A 26,132-nucleotide genomic window follows, 5' to 3' on the forward strand; every position below is an offset into this window, starting at 1 on the left:
GCGTCAATGTGTAGCACATAGTGAATGTGGATTGAGCAGCGTGCTCTGCGGACCTGAGGTGCATAATACCGCACCCTTGGCCTGCGCTGGCTTTGCAGCAGAGGGTTCGGCATGTAGGTTTTAACGCAGCAGAGTTGGCCATCGATGCATAGCATATAGTGGACGTGGATCGAGCAGCGTGCTCTGTGGACCTGCAGCGCACAACACTGTGCACTTGGCGTGCGCAGGATTTGCAGCAGAGGGTTCAGCATGCATGTTTTAATGCAGCGCAGTTGGGCGTCGATGCGTAGCACATAGTGGACGTGGATCGAGCAGCGTGCTTCTGCGGACCTGCATTGCAGAACACTGCACCCTTGGCCTGCGTGAGCTTTGCCACAGAGGGTTCGGCATGCAGGTTTTAACGCAGCAGAGTTGGGCGTCGATGAGTAGCACATAGTGGACATGGATTGAGTAGTGTGCTCTGCCGACCTGTGCCACACAACACCGCACCCTTGGCCTGCACTGGCTTTGCCACAGAGTGTTTGGCACGCAGGTTTTAATGCAGCACAGTTGGGCATTGATGCGTAGCATGTAGTGGACGTGGATCGAGCAGTGTGCTATGCGGGCCTCCGGCACACAACACTGTGCCCTTGGCCTGCGCTGGCTTTGCTGTAGAGGGTTCAGCATGCAGGTTTTAATTCAGCGGAATCGGACGTCGATGTGTAGCATGTAGTGGACGTGGATTGAGCAGCATGCTCTGCACTCCTGCGGTGCACAACACTTGGCCTGCACCGGCTTAGCTGCAGATGGTTCGGCATGCAGGTTTTAATGCAGCGGATTCAGGCATCCATGTGTAGCACATAGTGAATGTGGATTGAGACTCGTGCTCTGCGGGCCTGCGGTGCACAATACCACACTCTTGGCCTGCGCGGGCTTTGCAGCAGAGGGTTCGGCATGCAGGTTTAAATGCAGCAGAGTTGGCCATCGATGCATAGCACGTAGTGGACGTGGATCGAGCAGCGTGCTCTGTGGACCTGCAGCACACAACACTGTGCACTTGGCCTGCGCAGGCTTTGCTACAGAGGGTTTGGCATGCAGGTTTTAAAACAGCGGCATCAGGCATCGATGTGTAGCACGTAGTGGACGTGGATCAAGCAGCGGGCTCTGCAGTCCTGTGGCACACAACACCGGCCCTTGGCCTGCACCGGCTTTGCTGCAGAGGGTTTGGCATGCAGGTTTTAATGCAGGGGAACCAGGCATCAATGTGTAGCACATAGTGAATGTGGATTGAGCAGCATGCTCTGCGGACCTGCGGTGCACAATACCACACTCTTGGGCTGCACGGGCTTTGCAGCAGAGGGTTCAGCATGCAGGTTTTAACGCAGCTGAGTTGGCCATCCATGCATAGCATGTAGTGGACGTGGATCGAGCAGCGTGCTCTGTAGACCTGCAGCGCACAACACTGTGCACTTTGCGTGCACAGGCTTTGCAACAGAGGGTTCAGCATGCAGGTTTTAATGCATCAGAGTTGGCCGTCGATACGTAGCACGTAGTGGACGTGGAACGAGCACTGTGATCTGCAGACCTGCGGCACACAACACTGTGCTCTTGACCAGCACTGGCTTTGCCAAAGAGGGTTTGGCATGCATGTTTTAATGCAGCGCAGTCAGGCATTGATGCGTAGCATGTAGTGGACGTGGATTGAGCAGCATGCTCTCCAGTCCTGCGGTGCACAACACTTGGCCTGCACCGGCTTAGCTGCAGACGGTTCGGCATGCAGGTTTCAATGCAGTGGAATCAGGCATCAATGTGTAGCACATAGTGAATGTGGATAGAGACGCGTGCTCTGCGGGCCTGCGGTGCACAATACCACACACTTGGCCTGCGCGGGCTTTGCAGCAGAGGTTTCGGCATGCAGGTTTAAACGCAGCAGAGTTGGCCATCGATGCATAGCACGTAGTGGATGTGGATCGAGCAGCGTGCTTTATGGACCTGCAGCACACAACACTGTGCATTTGGCCTGCGCAGGCTTTGCTACAGAGGGTTTGGCATGCAGGTTTTAAAACAGCGGCATCAGGCATCGATGTGTAGCACGTAGTGGACGTGGATCAAGCAGCGGGCTCTGCAGTCCTGTGGCACACAACACCGGCCCTTGGCCTGCACCGGCTTTGCTGCAGAGGGTTTGGCATGCAGGTTTTAACGCAGGGGAATCAGGCATCAATGTGTAGCACATAGTGAATGTGGATTGAGCAGCGTGCTCTGCGGACCTGCGGTGAACAATACCACACTCTTGGACTGCACGGGCTTTGCAGCAGAGGGTTCAGCATGCAGGTTTTAACGCAGCTGTGTTGGCCATCCATGCATAGCATGTATTGGACGTGGATCGAGCAGCGTGCTCTGTAGACCTGCAGCGCATAACATTGTGCACTTTGCGTGCGCAGGCTTTGCAACAGAGGGTTCAGCATGCAGGTTTTAATGCATCAGAGTTGGCCGGCGATACGTAGCACGTAGTGGACGTGGAACGAGCACTGTGATCTGCAGACCTGCGGCACACAACAATGTGCTCTTGACCAGCACTGGCTTTGCCGCAGAGGGTTTGGCATGCATGTTTTAATGCAGCGCAGTCAGGTGTTGATGCATAGCATGTAGTGGAAGTGGATCAAGCAGCGTGCTTCTGCGGACCTGCATTGCAGAACACTGCACCCTTGGCCTGCGTGAGCTTTGCCACAGAGGGTTCGGCATGCAGGTTTTAACGCAGCAGAGTTGGGCGTTGATGAGTAGCACATAGTGGACATGGATTGAGTAGTGTGCTCTGCCGACCTGTGCCACACAACACCGCACCCTTGGCCTGCACTGGCTTTGCCACAGAGTGTTTGGCACGCAGGTTTTAATGCAGCACAGTTGGGCATCGATGCGTAGCATGTAGTGGACGTGGATCGAGCAGTGTGCTCTGCGGGCCTGCGGCACACAACACTGTGCCCTTGGCCTGCGCTGGCTTTGCTGTAGAGGGTTCAGCATGCAGGTTTTAATTCAGCGGAATCGGACGTCGATGTGTAGCATGTAGTGGACGTGGATTGAGCAGCATGCTCTGCACTCCTGCGGTGCACAACACTTGGCCTGCACCGGCTTAGCTGCAGATGGTTCGGCATGCAGGTTTTAATGCAGCGGATTCAGGCATCCATGTGTAGCACATAGTGAATGTGGATTGAGATGCGTGCTCTGCGGGCCTGCCGTGCACAATACCACACTCTTGGCCTGCGCAGGCTTTGCAGCAGAGGGTTCGGCATGCAGGTTTAAATGCAGCAGAGTTGGCCATCGATGCATAGCACGTAGTGGACGTGGATCGAGCAGCGTGCTCTGTGGACCTGCAGCACACAACACTGTGCACTTGGCCTGCGCAGGCTTTGCTACAGAGGGTTTGGCATGCAGGTTTTAAAACAGCGGCATCAGGCATCGATGTGTAGCACGTAGTGGACGTGGATCAAGCAGCGGGCTCTGCAGTCCTGTGGCACACAACACCGGCCCTTGGCCTGCACCGGCTTTGCTGCAGAGGGTTTGGCATGCAGGTTTTAATGCAGGGGAACCAGGCATCAATGTGTAGCACATAGTGAATGTGGATTGAGCAGCGTGCTCTGCGGACCTGCGGTGAACAATACCACACTCTTGGGCTGCACGGGCTTTGCAGCAGAGGGTTCAGCATGCAGGTTTTAACGCAGCTGAGTTGGCCATCCATGCATAGCATGTAGTGGACGTGGATCGAGCAGCGTGCTCTGTAGACCTGCAGCGCACAACACTGTGCACTTTGCGTGCACAGGCTTTGCAACAGAGGGTTCAGCATGCAGGTTTTAATGCATCAGAGTTGGCCGTCGATACGTAGCACGTAGTGGACGTGGAACGAGCACTGTGATCTGCAGACCTGCGGCACACAACACTGTGCTCTTGACCAGCACTGGCTTTGCCAAAGAGGGTTTGGCATGCATGTTTTAATGCAGCGCAGTCAGGCATTGATGCGTAGCATGTAGTGGACGTGGATTGAGCAGCATGCTCTGCAGTCCTGCGGTGCACAACACTTGGCCTGCACCGGCTTAGCTGCAGACGGTTCGGCATGCAGGTTTCAATGCAGTGGAATCAGGCATTAATGTGTAGCACATAGTGAATGTGGATAGAGACGTGTGCTCTGCGGGCCTGCGGTGCACAATACCACACCGTTGGCCTGCGCGGGCTTTGCAGCAGAGGGTTCGGCATGCAGGTTTAAACGCAGCAGAGTTGGCCATCGATGCATAGCACGTAGTGGATGTGGATCGAGCAGCGTGCTTTATGGACCTGCAGCACACAACACTGTGCATTTGGCCTGCGCAGGCTTTGCTACAGAGGGTTTGGCATGCAGGTTTTAAAACAGCGGCATCAGGCATCGATGTGTAGCACGTAGTGGACGTGGATCAAGCAGCGGGCTCTGCAGTCCTGTGGCACACAACACCGGCCCTTGGCCTGCACCGGCTTTGCTGCAGAGGGTTTGGCATGCAGGTTTTAACGCAGGGGAATCAGGCATCAATGTGTAGCACATAGTGAATGTGGATTGAGCAGCGTGCTCTGCGGACCTGCGGTGAACAATACCACACTCTTGGACTGCACGGGCTTTGCAGCAGAGGGTTCAGCATGCAGGTTTTAACGCAGCTGTGTTGGCCATCCATGCATAGCATGTATTGGACGTGGATCGAGCAGCGTGCTCTGTAGACCTGCAGCGCACAACACTGTTCACTTTGCGTGCGCAGGCTTTGCAACAGAGGGTTCAGCATGCAGGTTTTAATGCATCAGAGTTGGCCGTCGATACGTAGCACGTAGTGGACATGGAACGAGCACTGTGATCTGCAGACCTGCGGCACACAACAATGTGCTCTTGACCAGCACTGGCTTTGCCGCAGAGGGTTTGGCATGCATGTTTTAATGCAGCGCAGTCAGGTGTTGATGCGTAGCATGTAGTGGAAGTGGATCAAGCAGCGTGCTTCTGTGGACCTGCGTTGCAGAACACAGCACCCTTGGCCTGTGCTGGCTTTGCCACAGAGTGTTTGGCACGCAGGTTTTAAGGCAGCACAGTCGGGCGTCGATGCGTAGCACATAGTGGACGTGGATTGAGCAGCGGGCCTGCGGCACACAACACTGTGCCCTTGGCCTGCACTGGCTTTGCTGTAGAGGGTTCAGCATGCAGGTTTTAATGCAGGGGCATCAGACGTCGGTGTGTAGTACGTAGTGGATATGGATCAAGCAGTGTGCTCTGTGGACTTGCGGCGCATACCACTTTGCCCATGGCCTGCGCTGGCTTTGCCACATAGGGTTCGGTACACAGGTTTTAATGCAGCGGAGTGGTGCGTCATGTGTAGCACGTAGTGAACATGGATCAAGCAGCGTGCTCTGCAGACCTGCGGCGCACAACACCACACCCTTGGCCTGCACTGGCTTTGCCAAAGAGGGTTTGGTATGCAGGTTTTAACGCAGCACGGTCAGGCGTCAATGCGTAGCACGTAGTGGACATGGATTGAGCAGCATTCTCTGCGGGCCTGCGGCACACAACACTGTGCTCTTGGCCTGCGCTGGCTTTGCTGCAGAAGGTTCGGCATGCAGGTTTTAATGCACTGGCGTCGGACGTCGATGTGTAGCACATAGTGGACGTTGATTGAGCAGCGTGCTCTGCGGACCTGCGACACACAACACTGCGCCCTTGGCCTGCACGGGCTTCGCAGCAGAGGGTTCAGCATGCAGGTTTTAACGCAGTGGAGTCGGTGTTGATGTGTAGCACGTAGTGGACATGGTTTGAGCAGCGTGCTCTGTGGACTTGCGGCGCACAACACTTTGCCCATGGCCTGCGCTGGCTTTGCCACAGAGGGTTCGGTACACAGGTTTTAATGCAGCAGAGTGGTGCGTCATGTGTAGCACGTAGTGAACATGGATCAAGCTGCGTGCTCTGCAGACCTGCAGCGCACAACACCGCACCCTTGGCCTGCACTGGCTTTGCCAAAGAGGGTTCGGTATGCAGGTTTTAACGCAGCGGAGTCGGGCCTCAATGCATAGTATGTAGTGGAAGTGGATTGAGAGGCATGCTCTACAGACCTGCGGTGCACAAGACGCCCCCTTGGCCTGCGCGGGCTTTGCCGGAGAGGGTACGGCAGGCAGGTTTTAATGCAGTATAGTTGGGCATCGATGCGTATGTCATGCACCTGCAGGACTGGCGCTTGTGGAATCGATGGAGATTCCGACGCCATTGAGATTGCCATCACTTTTTTTGGACACCGCGCTCAGCGGTCTAGTTGTTTTCAACATGGCCGACTGCCGGACTGCCTTAGTCAGGCGGGACACAGTGGCTGCTGTGTTGCAACCCCATCCGGATCCCTCCTCTTTGTGTTATACGCGCGTTTTCCACTCTCAAAGCTCCCACAAGCCCCTATCTCTGTGTCTTTCTCACCGCCTTTCTTGGGCCCTTTTTGGCTTGCCGTCCTCAGCGGCCTTCTCCTGGAGCCACTTTTGACTCCTGCTCGCTTCTGTCTTCTTGGCTTCTCTTTGCCTTCTCCTTTTCTCCCACACGGCTCTGCCGTGTATGTCCTTTCTCTTCCCTCACTCCTTACCTGTCTCCCCTAGACTCGCTCTCTCCATGCTATTGTTATAAGCGCTGCTCTCTCTCTGACATGTCTCCATGTGTTACCATCGGCCAGCTCTCTCAGCTGCCCTGCTTACTCCTTGTTCTCCTCCCTGGATCTCTGGTTCTCTGACTGCCTTGCATCGGACCCTTGCTGGGCTGTTTTTCCCGATCCTCCTGACTCTCAAAAATACGAGTGGAAATCCTCTCTTGTGGACTTAACAGCAACTTGGACACTCACCATACCTTCCTTTGGGAACAGCCCGAACAAGAGATTTTTTGCGCCAGCCTTGGCTTTTTCCTCTTGCGGCTTCCTCATGGAAGGGGCCACTAGCCCACCCTTTATCTCAAGGCAGGCATAGTTGCTTCCCTCCGGAGAAAACCATATTTCTTCCAAAAGAAACGAGGCACCAGATGAAAAGGAAGAGGCAAGAACCAACAAACAAGCTCCAGTGAAACAGGTGAGGATGAGGGGGAGTTGACGGAATTGAGTGACGAACCCTGTGAGCCTACGAACAGTGACATATTGCAACACCAACAAGAAGTCCCAATGGCCACCCTTGAACAAATTCAGGAACTCATTTCCGCTGTGCAAGGACTCTCTCAAGAAGTCCAAACCTTGAAAACAGAGAACACTGTGTATGCGGCAACTGGTAACTGCTAGGAGCCAACACGCATCCAAACCACCCCCCCATGGCTTTGGCTTCTGGAAATACGATTGTTCCCCCAAAAAGCTTTAAGAATTTGTTGAGCCCTGTATGGTCCATTTTACCTTCAGGACTCATACCTACTCTTCAGACCATGCCCGAGTTGGGTATATGGTCTCTAACATGACCGGAAATGCACTGGCCTGGGCTACCCCAATAGTCACTAGTGCCAACCCAGTTTTCAAGATTTCGGTGTGTTCCCGAATCTCCTCAAGCAGACCATTGAAAGGCCAGAGACCACATATGTTGCCTGCGAGGAGCTTTTGGATGTAAGGCAAGGGACCTCTGACCTTCTTACGTATAGCACACACTTTAAGAAATTGGCTTCAGTTATCAGATGGCCTGAAGCTGCTCAGTATACCATATTTCGACGTGGACTAAGGGAAGAGTTTAAAGACGAGCTTGCTAGAACCACACACCCTGCCTCGTTCTCAGATCTTCTATCTGCGGTACAGCAGATTGATTGCTGCCTAAACGAGAGGAGAACCGAGAGAATTAGAGGTAGAGGCTTGTCCTCATTCACCGATCCACCTACATTCTCCCCTTCACCCACTCGATCAGTCAAAGAGGAGCCCATGCAGATCGGGCGGTTCGTGCCCCGTTGACCACTGAGGAACGCAAATGATGTAGAGACAAGGGTCTCTGCATGTACTGTAGATCAGAAGTGCATCTCCTCCGAGATTGTCCAGAGGTGCTTCCCCGCCGTCTGGGCAGCGGATGACCTTGGAACTCAGAGGGACGCGTTTCTGAGCTGTTGTGCCCAGTCCATTTGTTACAATGGCTGTCTCATCACTTACCACTACTGAGGACAATAGATTGATGGTTGTGGCTATCTAACTATCCATCCAGCAATGCACCGTCAACTCTTTAGCCCTGATCAACTTGCAGTGCAGCCAGCAATTTTGTGGATGCCATCTGGGCAGAGAAGATGGGTATTAGCTGATTTGAAAAGGAAGAAGGCCAAAAAGTGGAAGGGGTCGACTGGGTGCCCCTCAGTTCCAGACCCATAACCCACACCACCAAAGACATTTCAGTTTTATTCTTCAGCACAAGTAAACTATCCGTTTCAACATTTTCCAGTAATTCCAGGAATCTCCTCGACTCACTGACGCCATTCATGCCTGTCTGAAATTACCTACGCAACTGTCATGGCAGTCACCACGTTTATTCCCGATTCTCGGGGTATACATTGTTTGCCCACCGAGCTGTCCCAATTTAAGGAAGTCTCTCAAGATAAGAATCCCCAAGATCTGCCACCCCATAGACCTGAAGACTGCGGCATCAATCTCCTTCCAGGGGTACTCATACCGTTTGGAAGGATGTATTCATTGTCGTTGAAGGAGGAGAAGGCTCTACGGGAGTACTTAGACTCCAATTTCCAAATGGCCTCATCCAACCATCACGCTCACCAGCTGGGGCATCGTTGTTTTTTAGCTCTGGTCTTGCCTTGCATCGACTATCGGGTTCTCAACTGAGTCAGCATACAAGATCGATATCTGATGCCTTTAATCAAGGATATATTAGAAGCCATACAGGGAGCTGTAATGTTTTCCAAACTCAACCTCAGGCGCGCTTACCACCTCCTAAGAATCCGAGCAGGGGATGAATGGAAGACCGCGTTTCAGACCCTGTTCGGTCATTTTGAGTACAAAGTCATGCCATTTGGGCTGGTTAATGCCCCAGCCGTTTTTCAACAGATTATGGACCGCTTGTTTTCTAATCTACTATTCCACACCACTAGTGTCTACCTGGACGATATCCTTGTTTTTTCTTCATCTCCACAACTTCACTACAAACACCTCCAGGAGGTACTCCAACATCTTCAAGATCATCGGCTACTTGTCAAATCTGAGAAATGTCAGTTACAAGTCACCTCGGTGCCATATCTGGATTTCATGCTTTCTGAACAGGGACTCAAAATGGTCCCAGCCAAGGTGGCAGCCATTCTGGAGTGGCCCTCTCCTGCATCGGTGAAAGACATCCAAAGATTCCTGGGTTTAGCGAACGTTTATGGGAAGTTTATTCTGGAATTCTCTCAAGTTGTTCTCCCCATCACGGCTTTGCTCAAGGAAACAGCAACCCTGTTTGAATGGACTGAGATCGCTGAAGCGACCTTCTGCCTCCTCAAGGCTCGTTTCTGCTCTGCTCCGGTCTTACGACAACCAGACCAGTCCCTTCCATTTATTGTGGAGGCCGGCGGGTCTGCTACAGCCATCGGAGCAGCATTGCTTCAAGAAGTCGAGGCTGAAGAACTTCCAGTGGCCTACCACTCGTAGACACTCTAACCCAGCCAAGCCAACTACTCTGTAATAGAAAAGGAACTGCTAGCCATGAAAATAGCTTGTGAAGAATGGCGACATTCACTTCTAGGTGGTAGTCACCCATTTCTGCTTCGCACCAACCATAAGAACCTGAGGGTCCTCCAACAAATGGAATGCGTCAATTCACGGCAAACCAGATGGGTGCATGTCTTTGCGCAATATCATTTTGCCATCACTTACCTGCCTGGCAGTAACAACATCATGGCAGATGCTTTATCTCGCATTACTATCCCAGGTCTCAGCTCCGAATACTGCCCCGAAGGTTTTTTTCCCTCGCAACAGATTCGTATTCCAGGTTTCCACCTTTCTCCAAAAGGTCAGAGAAGCCACCAATCTGGAGGTCTTTCCTCCAAGGATATCATCCAAAGACCAGGTCCTCAAAAAGGAAGGACTGTTTTTTGTCAACCAACGGTTATTTCTTCCCAACGAGGATTCTTGTCACCAGGTGTTGTCCTGGTGCCAAGATAGCACTCTTGCGGGTCATCGAGGGGTGTCCCATACATTAGACCTCATTCACAGGACCTTCCGGTGGTCAGGTCTTGCAACCGATGTCAAGACATATACCAAGGCTTGCCCAACCTGTACCCGGAGCAAATACAGCACACACAGACCAGTGGGCCTGTTGGAACAGGAACAAGTGCTTTCCCGTCCCTGGAGCCAAATTTCCACAGATTTCATTGTGGATCTCCCTGCTTCTGAAGGTTGTACATGTATCATGGTCACAGTGGACTCTTTCTCGAAGATGGCTCGCTTCTCCCCTCTACCTGGGGTGCATTCGGCAGCTTGTATGGTGACTGTCTTCGCAAGAGACTTCTTTTGCCTGCACGGATTGCCTGTGAAGATCGTTTCCGATGGAGGTAGTCAGTACACATCCAGGCTCTGGAAGGCATTTTGTGATCGTCTTGGAATCAAAAGAGACCTTTTGTCTGGTTTCCATCCCCAGACCAATGGGCAGACGGAACGTCTCAATGCTACGCTTGAACAGTATCTCTGCTGCTTCACCAATTTCCAGCAGGACAACTGGGTATCTCTCCTACCCACAGCAGAGTATTCCTACAATAATTCATCACACTCCGCTACTGATATCAGCCAGTTTTTCTGTAATTACGATCAATATCCACTCACCTTTTTTCCCAGGCACCACCCACACACGGACATATCTTCAGTGGATTCGGTTCTGTCAAACATAGCCGAGTCACACAAGTTGGCGCACCAGAGCCTACAAGAAAGCAAGATCCGTTACCAAGTACAAGCCGATAAACATTGTCCGGAAACACTGGATTGGAATGTAGGCTCCAAAGTCTGGTTGGTTACCAAGAACCTGCCCCGATGGGTACGCCCCTCAAAGCTGTCATTGGGGTATTTGGGTCCTTTTTCCATCTTAGAAAGGATCAACTCAATCGCTTTCAAGGTGCTTTTACTCCATCATCTACATTGGATCATCCAGTGTTCCATGCCTCTTTCCTGCGGGAATATGTGGAAGATCCCTATAAACACTCTTTGCGTTCCCCACGCTTACCCAACGTGGAGATGCCTGAAGAGTACAAGGTGTCTGGGATAAGAGACTCACGCTATAGAAGAGGGCGATTGCAATACTTAATCCATTGGAAAGTATTTCCGATTCTGAAGATTCTTGGGAACCCCCGTCTCATGTACATGCATCCAGACTGCTTCGCACTTTCCACCGAGCCCCTCTGAGAAGCCCGGGGGTGCCCGGTTAGGAAGGGAACATACTGTCATGTGCCCGCAGGACTGGCGCTTGTGGAATCGATTGCCATGTTTTTCTGGCCACCGAGCTCAGCGGTCTGGTTGTTTTCAACATGGCCGACCGCCGGGCTGCCTTAGTCAGCCGGCACCCGGCGGCCGCTGCGTTGCAACCCCATCCGGATCCCTCCTCTTTGGGTTATACGCTAGTTTTCCACTCTCGGAGCTCCCACAAGCCCCCCCTCTCTCTCTCTCTCTCTCTCTCTCTCTCTGTCTTTCCTGCTGCCTTTCTTGGGCCATTTTTGTCTTGCTGTCTTCGCCGGCTTTCTTCTGGAGTTTATTTTGACTCCTGCTAGCTTCTGTCTTCTTGGCTTTTCTTTGCCTTCTCCTTTTCTCCAACATGGCTCCACCGTGTGCATCCTTTCTCGTCCCTCTCTCCTTAGCTGGCTCGCCTGGACTCGCTCTCTCCGTGCTATTGCTATAAGCGCTGCTCTCTATCTGACACATCTCCCTGTGTTCCCATTGGCCGGCTCCCTCAGCTGCCCTGCTTACTCCTTGTTCTCCTCCCTGGATCTCTGGTTCTCTGGCTGCCTTGCATCAGACCCTTGCTGGGTTGTTTTTCCTGATTCTCTTGACTAATACGAGTGGAGATCCTCTCTTGTGGACTTATCAACAACTTGGACACTCACCATACCTTCCTTCTGGATCCAGCCGGAAAAGAGGTTTTTTCTGCCAGCCCTGGTTTTTTCCTCTTGCGGCTTCCTCTGGGAAGGGACAACTAGCCCAACCTTTATCTCAAGGCAGGCTTAGTGGCTTCCCTCTGGGGAAGACCATATCTCTTCCAAAATAAAGGAGGCACCTGACAAAAATGAAGAGGCAAGAACCAACCAACAAGCTCCAGTGAAACAGGTGAGGATGAGGTGGAGGTGACAGAATTGAGTGACGAACCCTGTGAGCCTACGAACAGTGACAGCGTAGCATGTAGTGGACGTGGATAGAGCAGCATGCTCTGCAGACCTGCAGCTCACAACACTGCACAGTTGGCTCTACGGGCTTCCTAAAAAGTATAGTTGGTTGGCACAGTTCTGTCAGTCTTGCACACGTTGGCTTACTGGTACAATTGAACAGTTCAGGTTTGGCTTCAAGTTTCTGGTAGTTCAATCACTTCCTTAGGCTTCATCTGCCTTGTTATAAATATACAGTTCCACTTTTTACCTTTACTGTACAGGCTTCCCTCTGTCGGGCTCAAGCCTGTCTTTCACCTTTCACTTTATCACACAGTTCTGCACAGGCTTCCCTCTGTCTGACTGAAGCCTGGCTTTCTCTTCATGGCAGTTCCCTTCCCCACGTTTTTTCTCAACTGTCTTTTCACTGTCGAAGACTTTCGAAACTGCAGGGATTTTACATAGACTACTGCATGACCACTTCAACCTCTCTTCCAATAATTTTACAATCCACAATCTTCCTCCTCTTACAACACCAATGCTTCTTGGTACTTATAGTTTCTTATTCTCTTCAGTTTGCCTTCTTGGCCTTTTCCAAAATTCATCTGTGACACAAATACTTCTTGGTATTTGTAGTTTTTATTTTCTTTAGTTTGTTTTCTTGGCCTCTTTCAAAGATCATATACTTTGTCCTCTTGCCATATTCAAAGTTCACATACTTTGCTTTTCACTCATTCTGCTTTCTTTTGGGATCACAATGACTTTCTTGCCTTTGGTTCCCAATCAACTCAGAACATTTCACAGAGACTTTTGAATGTATGATTTCACCTGGCAGGTCCATTCTGTTACTTTGTACCCATTCCTCTTACAATTCAACAGTTGTCCTTTCCATTATGCATTTAAAATTCCTCTTACAAACTCAACAATTGTGCTTTCCATTACGTGTTTTATTGGCATAGTGCAACCTTCAACTTTTGAGTTACATTTACTTTGTTTTCAACACAAAAGCTGACTTTTGTTATTGATATTGATATTGATAATATATTTGTATCGTGCTCGTACACAAGTGGTTCAGAGCGTGACGAGGCAAGGGAGGGGAACAAGGGAGAACAAAACAACAATCTTACTAGGCCCAGTGACATGAGAATGCGTAAGTGCATAGGTGAGGGAAAGGGGAAAAGTGCATGGAAGGGAGGAGAAGTGGTAAGTGCTGAGCAAGGGAATACATTTAAAAAATAAAGAAATAAATAATAGAAAGTAACAAAACAGTGATAGTGCAGCCAGCAAGTGGCAAGTGCTGAATTTAAGGCCACAGACAGAGGGGCTGATTCATGGAATTTGTGTGCTGACAAACGAGGATTTGTGCGCTGACAAACGAGGATTTGTGCGCCATTCTGCCCGCAAATGCCCATTTGTTAAACAGGGCTTTGCGGGCAGAATGGCGCACAAATTACTTTTTTTCGGTGCACAAATTCCATGAATCAGCCCAAGAGTGTGTCTGGTAAGTGCATAAAAATCTGACCAGGGGGCCTGTAGATAGTAGATACGACAAGAGAGTGGCTAGGAGAGAGAGACAGTCTGCAGACAAGGCATTCGAAAGAGGAGTATGTCTGCGTGGGAGTGATAGAGGCAGGAATCCACTTGGGAAAGATCAGGGCTACACCCCCTATTAGGGAGAATTCTCAGAAATGTGCTAATTCGTCTCTACCTTAGAGACCCCCAGCAACTTTGCTGTATTTTGAGGACTTAAATTTTTGACCTGGAGAGAATGAGACCCTTTTTTTCCCACTCTCTCATGTATTTTAATGTGATTTTGAACTCTGTGTTTCTTTTGGTTGTGGAGTCTGACAAATTCCATGGGCATCATCTTTTACATTGTGTCACACAGCATCTTCACTGCAGTGGCACAGGGAAGTCTTTCAGATTTCCCAAAGGTTTAAATACCTTCTCTTGACTAAACTACTGTGTCCAAGAGCAGTAAAGTGAGATTGACTTTACTTACATTTGTAACTTTCTAGACCCAGCAGACACTGTTTTACAATAGGGTGCTGGAGAGGTTACTTAGTATCCCCTTTGTCTAGCTTCTCATGTAACAATATTATGTTACTCTTTCCTCAAAGAATGGCTGGTGGCAGTGGTTTACTTTTAACTATCATGGTGTGCATTTACCGCGGGCTGCGTTCGCAGCTGCAGTAAAGCACCCAAGGGTGCAATTTTTGTCAAAATGGCCCGGTCTTCTTTTTTAGACATTTATTTGTGGAAAGGTCCTTCTTGAGATTTACTTTGCGCGCCAAAGCAGGTTTGGTCCCTTTGTTCATTTTGCCTTTGGCGGGATTCACGAGTGAAGCCCGCCTCTGGCTCCTGGGTGTCTGGCAGGGGCAGGAAGCAAGGGAGGTGCCCAAACTCCCTGTGCTTAGTCTCCTAGGAGACAGGAATGAACTCTTAGGTGATTTGCCGGCTGGCTGTCCGACAATGACAGCCGCCCTGCTGGGTGACTGACAGCTAGGCTGGAATGAATGGGAGAAACCTGCATAAAAGGCGAGGCTTTTTGGCTTGGAAGGCAGAGTCGACCACTGGATGAAGGAATTCCGAAGAACAACTTGAAGAGGATGGCTGCTGCAACTCCTGAACCATTGGTTTGCTCGGTAAAGCCCTGCTGCTGTGCTGAAACTCCAAATTCGTATCAACAGAGAAGCCCCTGCAAAGACGACTTCTCCCCTTGAGTTGTTGGGACCAATCAACTCCAAAGTAAGCCACCTGGACATCCTCTCGGAGCTGGTTGAAATTCCACTGCAGTTGCTGCTGGAATCGAATAGCCAGGGAGACGAACACCAGATCATGTGCGTTGCTTTTAAGCTGGCCAAGAGCTCCAGGAAGATCCTCCGGACTCCAGGAAGCAGGACTGACCGGGCCTGAGCCCCCTCAACAGAGTGCTGGACCCCAGATGCAAGGAAAGCCTATCTTGACAGCCAGGAACCGCGGTGTTGCTATTTGTGGTAGACGCGAGGAGCTGAAACAACGAAGTACCACTTGTTTGAAGATTGTCAGTTGCGAGCGGTGACCGACCCATAGCAGTGCATGAGTCCCCAGAAGTCCTCCCTCTTGTCCCCACAACTGAGGCCCAGGAACACCCCGGATCTGCAGAGTTGCACAGGAAAAGAAGTCATCTGCTGCAATTTTCTTCAAACAAAAGGTACTGTAAAGTCTGAGAGAACTTACCTCTTTTTGTGCTACCTTGCTTGTCCTCTTTGGAGACTTGTCTTGGTTGCCTCTGTAGAGTTGCTAACAGCTTCTTTACCTCACAAGCCTAATCAGCTTGTGGCCCTACTTTGAATTTCTTCTTATTCTACAAAGACTTCTAAAACATTGTGCAAGACTTTTACTTACCTTCAAGAAGTGCTTCGGTTCACCTTAACTTTTGCTAACTTAACATTGGCTGGCCTGGCTCCCTGAATAACTCTTCTCTCCTCTGCTTGGGTGTTGTGTCTTCCTTCCAGGAAGGTGTTAACTAATTTTGCATTTGGTGTTACCAAAAGTACTTACCTGCTTCAGAATATTTGTGTGATCTCTTGTTTTGTACTAATTATCTTTTTTCCTTTGACATATTCCTAAATTGGATTCTAAATGAAACAGTGACATATTAATGTCCCCAGTACCCTACCTATTGAAGTCATCTGAGTTTGTAGGTAGTGTCTGTGGGCCATCCCAAATGGGTACTTGCTGATTTAGAAATATTAAGAGTGTGTATTTTTGAAGTGTATTTGAGTGTTACTGTTATATTGCCCCTTCTGAAGAAGGCTTATTCTAACTGACTGATAAATACATTAATAATTGTTTAATTTGAATACGTGTCACTGTGAATCTCTGTGTAACTCCACTACAACTCACATTGACCCCTCTTGAGATACGCCTGGCTGCTCAACACTCTACCAACCTCTGTAGTACAGGCTCATACGAAAGGTTGGGTTCCTATTGCCAGGAGTTGTTGTGGTGCACCCAAAGGGTACTGCATACAATCTTGCCTAACACTGGTGGCAGGTGGTGGGGATCTATTGTAGAGTTGTTACACTAAGAATTTTCTTTGTTTTTGTTCAACTAAAAACCTTCACAAGGCTAAGCTCCACTAGAAAAGCAATTGTAACATGCCAAATATGGACAACTTCAGTCAGGAAGCCCTGATCATTTTAACAGAAGAGCAACAGAAAGAAATTTGTAAAGTCAGGAGTCTCCCTGTGAAAGGAAAGAAAAATGAACTAATTGCAAGATTGTTGAATCATCAAAGTCTGGGTAGTAGGCCTGTCACACCTAGGAAATGTGGAAAATGATATTGGGGATGATAATGCAGAGTCTTAACTCTAATGTCTTAGAAGGGTCAGAAGAGGTAGAGGAGTCTCGGGAAGGGAGCCCCTCTTTGCCTCCACAGGCCCTTTTGCCTCAACCTTTAGCCACTGGGACCCCACAAGGTCCATCACTGAGTCCAGAATTTGTGTCTCTGCGAACATGAGACTTGAGTTAGAATTCAAAACGTTACAAATCCAAGCTGAAACCAAACATCAGGACATTAAACTAAGGGAAATGGAAATGCAACATGCTCTTGAAAAGAAGAAATTGTTTCTTGAAAATGTTTCTATCCCAGAGTCTTCTAGGTCTTCCAGTCCAAAGAGACCTTGCATGCCTAAAGAAGCAGTGAGCATGTATGATGTAAAACTTGATATTTTGGATTGGTTGGGTGGTTTTGAATATAACTATGGGATTCAGGGTTTCACAGGGAATCAGCTGATTCCTTGGCTTTTGACTAGGTTCCCCCAGGTTGCAACTGATGCTGTAATGGAGGTGGGGGAACTTAAAAGATTGAAGTATGAAAATATGAATCTAGCTTTGATAGCTAGATTTGGGAAAACTCCTTCCCAGTACCTTAAGAGGTTTAGGACCCTCAAAAAGACTGATGGTGCCTCTTGGGACACCAGGGTGTGTGAATGTTTGAAAAACTTAGATGGTTGGGTTAAGGGTTACAGAGTGATCTCCTTTGAAAGAATGAGAAATCAATTTTATTTGGTCTATTTTTGATGCCTGTTCTCCTGAGCTGAGACAGCAGTTGGCTGACTCAAAAGAGATTGATCCCGAGGAGCTAGCAAAAGCTGCTGACTTTTGGGTTGCCAACAGGGCGACTCACAGGGATTCTGGGGCCACTCACAAGAAGGATCAGGGGAAGCAGCACAAGAAAGATGACAAAGAGAATCCTAAAACCTCTTATCCAAAAGAGGGCCACAAACATAAGAAGGATAAGCCATTTGGGAAACCAGGTCAGTCTCGTGAGACCTCTGGTGCCAAACCGGAGGGAGGTCAGCAGAAACCCCCACTCCAGAAAACATTTGGTAAATGTTATGCTTGTGGGCATACTGATCATGTGAAAGGGGATCCCAGATGCAAGGGTAAACCTTCAGGGGTCCACAATGCCTCCTTAACCTTCATCCCTGAGGGAGAAGTTCATATGGCAAGTGGAAATTGTCATCTATTGGCTGAAGATCCCATTGGATTCTCAGCCAGTGTTTCTTTAGTGTCCCTGGGTCTGTGGGAACAGCAGAATTTAGATGTGTACAACTCTATTACAGATAACACAAAAGAATACTACAAGGACAGTGTACTTGTGAGTGGCCATTAGAGAGACTGGGGCCAGCATCACAGTGGTGGATGAAACCTTCTTCAAACCTGAGGATGTTGCTAAGGCACCCGAAGGCCCCACTTAGCTTGCTGAAGGCCCTATCCAGATGGTTCCAATACTACCAACTCTCATCCAGTGCAACAATATGACTGTAAAAATACATGTCAGTGTACGGAGTGAGGTGCCTGGGAGAGTCCTTCTGGGGAATGATTTAAAAACTCTTGGAGTTGTATCAAGCACCCCCATGCCTCCCAGTAAAAGGAAGCAGGACCAGACTAAGAACGCCAGAGAGCTCACATTAGATGACTCCCAGTGGGTTGTTATAGAGGAACCTATAACACCAAGTCCACAGGAAGAGCCAACTTCTACTTCCAGGATGAAAGAGACAAAGGGGAAACCCAAGGTCTCAGGAAAAAAGAAAAGTAGCACTCCTGTGCCCAAAACCAGGACATCCCCGAGAGGACAGTCCACGGTCACAACAGTGACTCCTCCACCAGCTAAGGCTGAGTGTGAGGTTCAACCAGAAGATGGTGAATCAGCTACTGATGAGACAGAGCTGGAAGAAGACCTTCCCCCTGTTGGAGATCTGGATCCTAAAGACCACCTCGTGCTGCAGACTTTACTTGCATAAGGTATCCCATGTAGGGCAGACTTCAGCAGAGGTCAAAGAGAGTGTCCTACTCCTGAAGGTCTTTGCCAACAGGCAGCTTCCCAGCTGGAAGGGCAAGAGCCAAGGAAGCACAGGTTGTACTGGGAGGATGGCCTCCTCTACAGTGAACCTATTGAATCTACCCGAGGGGACTACAGAAGACTTGTAGTGCCTCGGGGAGTGAGACCTCAGTTTCTACAGTTAGCATATAAGATTCCTTTATCTGGTCATTTAAGTTTTAAGAAGACCAAGGAAAGTATTTCTCTTTATTTCTACTGGCCCAAGATGGAGTTTGATGTAGATAAGTTCTGTAGAAGCTGTCATGCTTGTCAGACTTCTATCAAGATTGGAGCCAAGAACGTGGCACCTTTGGTGTATCTCCCAGTGGTGGGAGTCCCTTTAAGAGGGTAGGAATCAACATTGTTGGTCCCTTAGACCCTCCCACATCTTCAGGCAACCAATTTATATTGGTTGTGGTAGACCATGCTACCAGGTATCCTGAAGCCATATCTATGAGGGCTGTTACTGCTCAGGCAGTGGCTAAGGCCCTCCTTGGTACTTTTACCAGAGTAGGTTTTCCTAAGGAGGTTATCTCAGACAGGGGACCAATTCTCTGTCCTACTACTTGCAAGCCAAGTGGGAATACTGTGGAGTGACCTACAAGTTTTCAACAGCCTACCATCGCCAAACCAATGGGTTGGTGGAGAGGTTTAATAGAACTATGAAGAGCATGATAGGTGCTTTAGATGAACCCCTTAGAAGAAAGTGGGACCTTCTGCTGCCATGCCTTCTCTTTGCTTGTAGAGAAGTCCCTCGAGAAGGGGGTGGTTTCAGCCCCTTTGAGTTCCTCTATTGGCATCTGGTTAGAGGCCCATTGGCCCTAATCAAGGAAGGAGGGGTTGGAGAGTGCTCCTTCCCACAAGCCAGTGAGAGTCACTGACTATGTGTTAGGCCTCCGAAGGAGAATGACACACATGATGACAGACACTTCTGATAACTTGAAAGCAGGTCAGGCTCTGGTTAATATCAGGTTTTGCCAATCCGGAGCTGAAGAACTCTCGACGTGTAGCTGTAGAATTCTCCCTGCCAATGTCTCCCTTTGTATTCCAAAAGGAAAACTACAAAGGTAGCAATTAGCCGAAATTGCTGCATCCGCCGATGAGCAGGAGCCGAAAAGTGGATCCTCGTAAACTCGGAGGATGACAGATGAAGACCCCCCGAATGGAACTCAGGAGACAGGATTCGATGCAACTTTACAAGAGCAAGAACAAAATGCAATAAACACAGGGACCAAGCCTAACTAGGAAAGAATGTGACAGTACATCAAAGAACATCAAATGAATGGGTTTAGACACTTACCAACAGCTTTCCGGTGTGTAGTTAGTGAGGAGCTCTGCACTACCCAGCCTACCCTACACCCGACGGCACAAGGACGCCTAAACTGTACAGCAGGCAGTCTCTAGTCCGAACCTGTCCCACCGGAACGAGGACGCCTCTCGAGCTAAAGCGCCAAGTGGAAGTCTCTAGTTCGGGCGCAATTTACTGGGCAATGCAGGCTCTCTCCAGGTACTAGGTCAGAATGTTTTGACAACCGTTTGACAAGTTGCGGGATGTTCTGGTTGCAGTGTAGAAATGAAGTCCGGGTCAGTGATGTGCGGACACAGAGGTAACCAATTCGATAGGCGGGGCAAGTCCAGATGGCGTTCCGAGTTGGCATTGTGCGAGCAGCAAAGTACAAAATCAGCAGCCAGTAGCAGGTAAGGTGGCGTTCCGAGTCGGTAATGTGTATGCAGCGAAGTAACCAATTCAGCAGGCAGTTGCAGGTAAGATAACATTCCGAGTCGGCAATGTGCCAGCAGCAAAGTACAAAATCAGCAGGCAGTAGCAGGTAAGGTGGCGTTCCAAGTCGGTAATGTGTAAGCAGCGAAGTAACCAAATCAGCAGGCAGTGGCAGGTAAGGTAGCGTTCCGAGTCGCAGAAAGACTCAAATCGAGGATTGAGAATACAGGGCGGTTCAGGAAAATGGACGAGGACAAGGTAGGGCAGAACAGGGTAACGGGGAGAGAGGGGAAACAAGAACAAGAGTTGGAGCAAACCAGCTAGGCGCTAAGATTGAAACAATCAGAAGCGGCGAGTGCGGTCACCCGGAAGTGCTTTAATGGGTGGCCGTACGAGCGCGTGACTCCTCCCCCATAAAGCGCAATAGCGTTGTTTGTGGAGCGGCAGCCATAGTCGCCATGGTAACGTGGTCGCTGAAGTCTTGCGGTGATATTGGCGTTGTAGAAACTTTATGGCCTTACGTGTAGGATACTTGGAAGAAGGCAAAATTCGAATGGGAGCCTTCCTTGTAGTATTCCTGACAGTTCCCCACCTCAAAGAAGGCCTCAGCCTCTCGACCCAGAATTCAGCAACAAGCAGAGGGGCATGGATGTTCCTTACCGGCTCCCAGGTTCGGTCCTCCGGACCGTACCCTTTCCAATCCACCAGATATAAGCGGTTCCCATTATGAACCTTAATGTCCACAATTCGGGACACCTCATATTCCTCCGAACCCTGCATGTTGACAGGTAAGGGGCGACAAGGCAACCTGGTGGTAGACAGGCACGGTTTTAGCAGGGAGACATGAAAAACCAGATATATGCGCCAATCTGTAGGCAATTCCAGGCGTACGGTTACAGGATTAATGACGGCAGTCACCCAGTAAGGCCCAACAAAGCGATGTAAGAGGAACCTGCGGCCTGGTATGTGTAGATTCCGGGTTGCTAACCAGACCTTGGAACCTATACTGTACACGGGTGCTGGGGCCCTGTGAAGGTCTGCGTGGATTTTATGCTGCAACTTGGCTTTCTGGAGTTGCGTAGACATCCCATGCCGGATCTTGGTCAGATCCCTTACACAAGCAGTAACAGCAGGGCTAAATGGTGAGGAGAGCAGTTGCAATGGAAGCGTGCGTGGGTGCCGTCCGTACATAGCATAGAAAGGCGAGGTTCCAGTTGAAGTATGGACTGAATTGTTATAAGCAAACTCTGCCATATCTAGGAGAGAGAACCAGGATTCCTGATATTGTATTGTAAGGCATTGTAGATATTGTTCCAGTGTGGCGTTTAACCTCTCTGTTTGACCGTCCGTCTAGGGATGGTAAGCGGTGGAAAAACAGTCTTGTATACCCAGGGAGGCAGTCAGAGCACGCCAAAAACGGGAAGTGAATTCTGATCCACGATCAGAAACGATAATGTGAGGTAAACCTTTATTCCTGAACACATGTTTGCTCATTCCAACCCAGGTGGTAAATTCCCTACTTTACCACCATGGTGTAAACTCTGTTTACACCATGGTGGATGGCGGATTTACTGCCCCATTTCGAGGTGAGTGGGGCGGTAAATCCCCAATTCCCATTTACCCTTCCCCATTTCCATTTTTGCCCCATGGGGCATAATGGGAGTGGGGAAGGCGCTAATTACGGCACCGTAAATTACGGTGCCGTAATTAGCGCCAAGGACACTTAGCGCCTTGGTACTTAACGGCTGCTAAAGCAGGCGTTAAGGTGGAAATCAGGCGTTAAGGGTTAACGGCGCCGACGGCGCCGTTAAACCCTTAACGCCTGGGTTGGAATGAGGGCTATGGTGTAGAAAGAGCTTAGCTAGTGCTGGAGCCGTTGGAAGTCCTTTACATGGGATGAAAAGAGCTAATTTGGAGAAGTAATCCACTACCAGTATCATATCCATGGATGCAAGGTAAGTCGACTATGAAATCCATTGATATCATTAACCATGGTTCACTGGGTAAAGGTAAGGGTTGCAAAAGGCCAACAGGTTTGGCCGAGGTAACTGTGCACTGAGCGCAGACGGCACAAGAAGCTACAAATTCTAGGACGCCTTTGGACATTTGCAGACACCATAAGAGTTCTAATGTTTTCCTACCGCCTGGGTGAGCTCCAAACTTGGTGTCATGACACCAGTGCATGGCTGCAGTCCGAGTTCCTGAGTCGGGTAGGTATACCAAGCCGTTGTGATACGGAATGCCCTGAGACAAAGTCAGACCCAGGTCTTGAACCGTGGGGGCATTCTCCTCCACCCACTTGATAAGGGTGGAAAGCAGAGGGTTTTGTATTCCGCATGCAGATATCACCTGCGAAGGAAGCAGAACAGTACGTTCGTCCAGAGTGGGTGGAGAAGCACTATGCATTCGGGAAAGAGTATCGGCTTTGGAATGCTGAGAACCCAGCCGGTATGATACTTGAAAGTGGAACATGGAGAAAGATTTGTGCCAGCGAGCATGTCTGGCAGTGGTGCATTTCACCGATTGCAAGCCCAATAGGTTACGATGGTCGGTATAAACTTGGACCGGAATTGCGGTTCCTAGTAGGTGATGGCGCCATACTAGGAAAGCATCCCGAATGGCCTGAAGCACTGTCACGATCTTGGCCTTGCGCGGAAGTAGCACGTACACCTACCTCCCCGTTGGGTCTTGGGGCCTGGGAGTGTTTACAACACAGGCCTCCGCGACCCTCCGGGGAAAGAGGGTTAGGGTCCGCTGGTTGGTTAGGTTGGGGTGGTTAGGAAAACCGGGTAACAAGGTAGGGAAAGGGAAGAGGAGGGTTAAGGGAAAGCTGAATGGTTCGATGTGTTGCCCCTCCGGGGGTTCTGCTTAAGCAATTAACACTGCACACACTAAGAAACACGCTAGCTAGCAGTTTGCATATTACCCACTGATCTGCAGAACATATGATCACCACACATAGGAATCACAATGCCATAAGGTAACAAGGGAAAGCACTTAGCTTCGGGTGTCAGCAGGAGACTCGGGGTTAATTCACCAATGTTCTTTCTTGCTGAGCGAACAACGAAACTCCGCTACAAGAACCAAAAAACAGGAGTGAGCACACATACGCTTACAATATGGAGCACTCTTGAGATGACATACCGCCGGAACCCGGCATAAACGTTAGCCACTTTACAGGTAGACAAATACAAATAACTTGTGTCTGATAAACGTTAGCCACAGTTAGATCAAACACGAATGACTAGTGTCTGAGCTCCGGCTCGCAATGTAGCGAATGAGCAGTGCCGGTGCTCCGTTCGTGAATTAGCTGTGCCGGAGTTCCGGCCGTAAGGGCTGCAAGGGTTAAAGTCGGGAAGCCCGACTCCGCGCTTCGCTACTTGGCGTGGGCTGTGCGGCTTCAAATATCACAATGCCGCCGGACTCCGAAACGCCACTGACTACAAAGCGTAATGCACACGGAACGAGTGTCAAGAATTAAATGCACTTATCTGTAGGACTCAGCGGGGCCTGCAGAGTTCGCAGGCGGGGTGTGGCCCTGCTGATAGCTGCCTGCAGGAGCCCGCTGGAAACACGTCTTGCCTCTTCAGATCCCGTAGCGCAAGCAGCGCTCCACGTGTTTCGGGCGCGCATGCGTGTTTGTACTGGGCGGGGACCAGAAGCCTTCCAGTGTCTCTCCTGCACGCGAGGCTGCTGGGAATGTAGTCCGGTGCCTCTTTTCCTTGTTTTGGAAGGGCTAGCGGGCTGGTTTGTCCACGCCCAGCCCTTTGCCTGCAAAGGACACAAAGCAAGGTCCTAAAATAAAGGGGTTTTAACCTCTTGCCACCACTTACAGTACTTTGGTGCTGCATGCTCCCTCCAACCACCTGGGGTATCCTGACAGTACTCCCCCTCCCAACAGATCCTGGTTTAGAGGGATTGTTCAGGTGAAAAGTTCGAATCAAACGAGAAGCATGGACATTAGTAGCGGGCTCCCACGAGCGCTCCTCGGGACCATAGCCTAACCAATCTATCAGGTAATGTAAAACTCCTTGCACAACACGAGCATCTAGTATGCATTTCACTTCGAACTCTGGTACACTATTTACCATGATAGGTGGGGGCTTATTAAGGCGTGTTAAGGGTGAGGCTGGCTTTAACAGGGATACATGAAAAACCGGATGTACATGCATTCTGGGTGGTAAGGTCAGGCGAACCGCCACTGGATTTATGATCTTTTCGATGGGAAAAGGGCCCACAAATCGGGGTTGGAACTTCCTAGGGCCTTGCAAGTGTAAGTTTCTTGTGGCCAACCAGACTCGATCCCCAACTTTATATGGTGGACTAATTCGTCTTTTCCGGTCTGCATAAGTCTTATATGCTTGTTTAGCTTTTTCTAGGTTTGTTTTGATGACATGCCATACTGTCATGCCTGCGCCATGGGCGCATCCATTTACGCTCAATTTGGACTATATGTTTATCATTTATTTACAACAGACTCTTGGATCCATCTATAGTTACTTTGGGAACTTTATTTCCCATTTGCGAGACTTTGGTGCTTTATTATTATTTCCAACAAACTACGCATACCATAATGCACCTGGCTACAAGCATCGATTCCTGGCTGTTCCTATTGGTTATCAAAGGAACTACACCCCCCAGAAGCCCTAGGGACTTGCCCTGCTTCCACCAGCCCAGGAACAGAAAGGGAGGTGGCCGATTGCCTGCAGGTGTGCTTCGCCAGGTGCAACCAATTAGCCTGCCCCTGTGCTGGGCTAGGCAGTACAAAGGCTGCTGCCTGCAGTGGCTCAGCTCTTGCATCTGAGACTCCTTCCTCCACCTTTTGCATCTTCCTACGGATCTTGTATGCTGCTTACCTCCTGCTTGGACCCTGCCTTGTTGCTTGCTCCACCCTGCTGCCTCCAGCCATAGCCTTCCAGGCTCCCTGCCTCACAGCCCTGCTCCTCTGGGCTCTCCACACTGCAGCTGATCACGCTCTGCTGCCTTCCAGTCTCTGCCCTTGCCCTGCCGGGCTCTCCACACTGCAGCTGATCACGCTCTGCTGCCTTCCAGTCTCTGCCCTTGCCCTGCAGGGCTCTCCACATTGCAGCCGATCACGCTCTGCTGCCTTCCAGCCTCCGCCCTTGCCCTGCCGGGCTATCCGCATTGCAGCCGATCACGCTCTGCTGCCTTCCAGCCTCCACCCCCTTGCCTTGCCGGGCTCTCCACATTGCAGCCGATCACGTTCTGCTGCCTTCCAGCCTCCGCCCTTGCCCTGCGGACCCTCTTCATTGCAGCTGATCACGCTCTGCTGCTTTCCAGCCTCAGCCCTTGTCCTCCGGGCTCCCTGCCCTGCAGCCTGCCTCACTCCGGCTGCCTTCAGCCCTTGTCTTCTGGGCTCCCTGCTGTGCAGCCTGCCTCACTCCGGCTGCCTTCAGCCCTTGTCTTCTGGGCTCCCTGCTCTGCAGCCTACCTCACTCTGGCTACCTACAGCCCTTGTCCTCTGGGCCTTCCTACTTTTCAGCTTATCACGCTCCGCTGCCTACTATCTACCTTTTCCGCTGGGTTCTCGGCCTAGCAGCCCTCTACAGTCCTCTGCTATCTTCTACGTTCAGCAGCCCTGTCCCTCAGGGTTCACTCCTTACTGCCCGGCCCTTACGGGATCCTTGCCGTGCAGTCTGCTTTACTCTGCTGCCCTAAGCCCTTTTCCTCTGGGCTTTCTACCTTACAGTCCTACTCCTGTGGGCTTACTCATTGCTTCCCTGCTCCTCTGAGCTCTC

This window comes from Ambystoma mexicanum, chromosome 3p (assembly GCF_040938575.1).
Source record: "Ambystoma mexicanum isolate Mex_15411 chromosome 3p, UKY_AmexF1_1, whole genome shotgun sequence".
NCBI classification, from domain to species: domain Eukaryota; kingdom Metazoa; phylum Chordata; class Amphibia; order Caudata; family Ambystomatidae; genus Ambystoma; species Ambystoma mexicanum.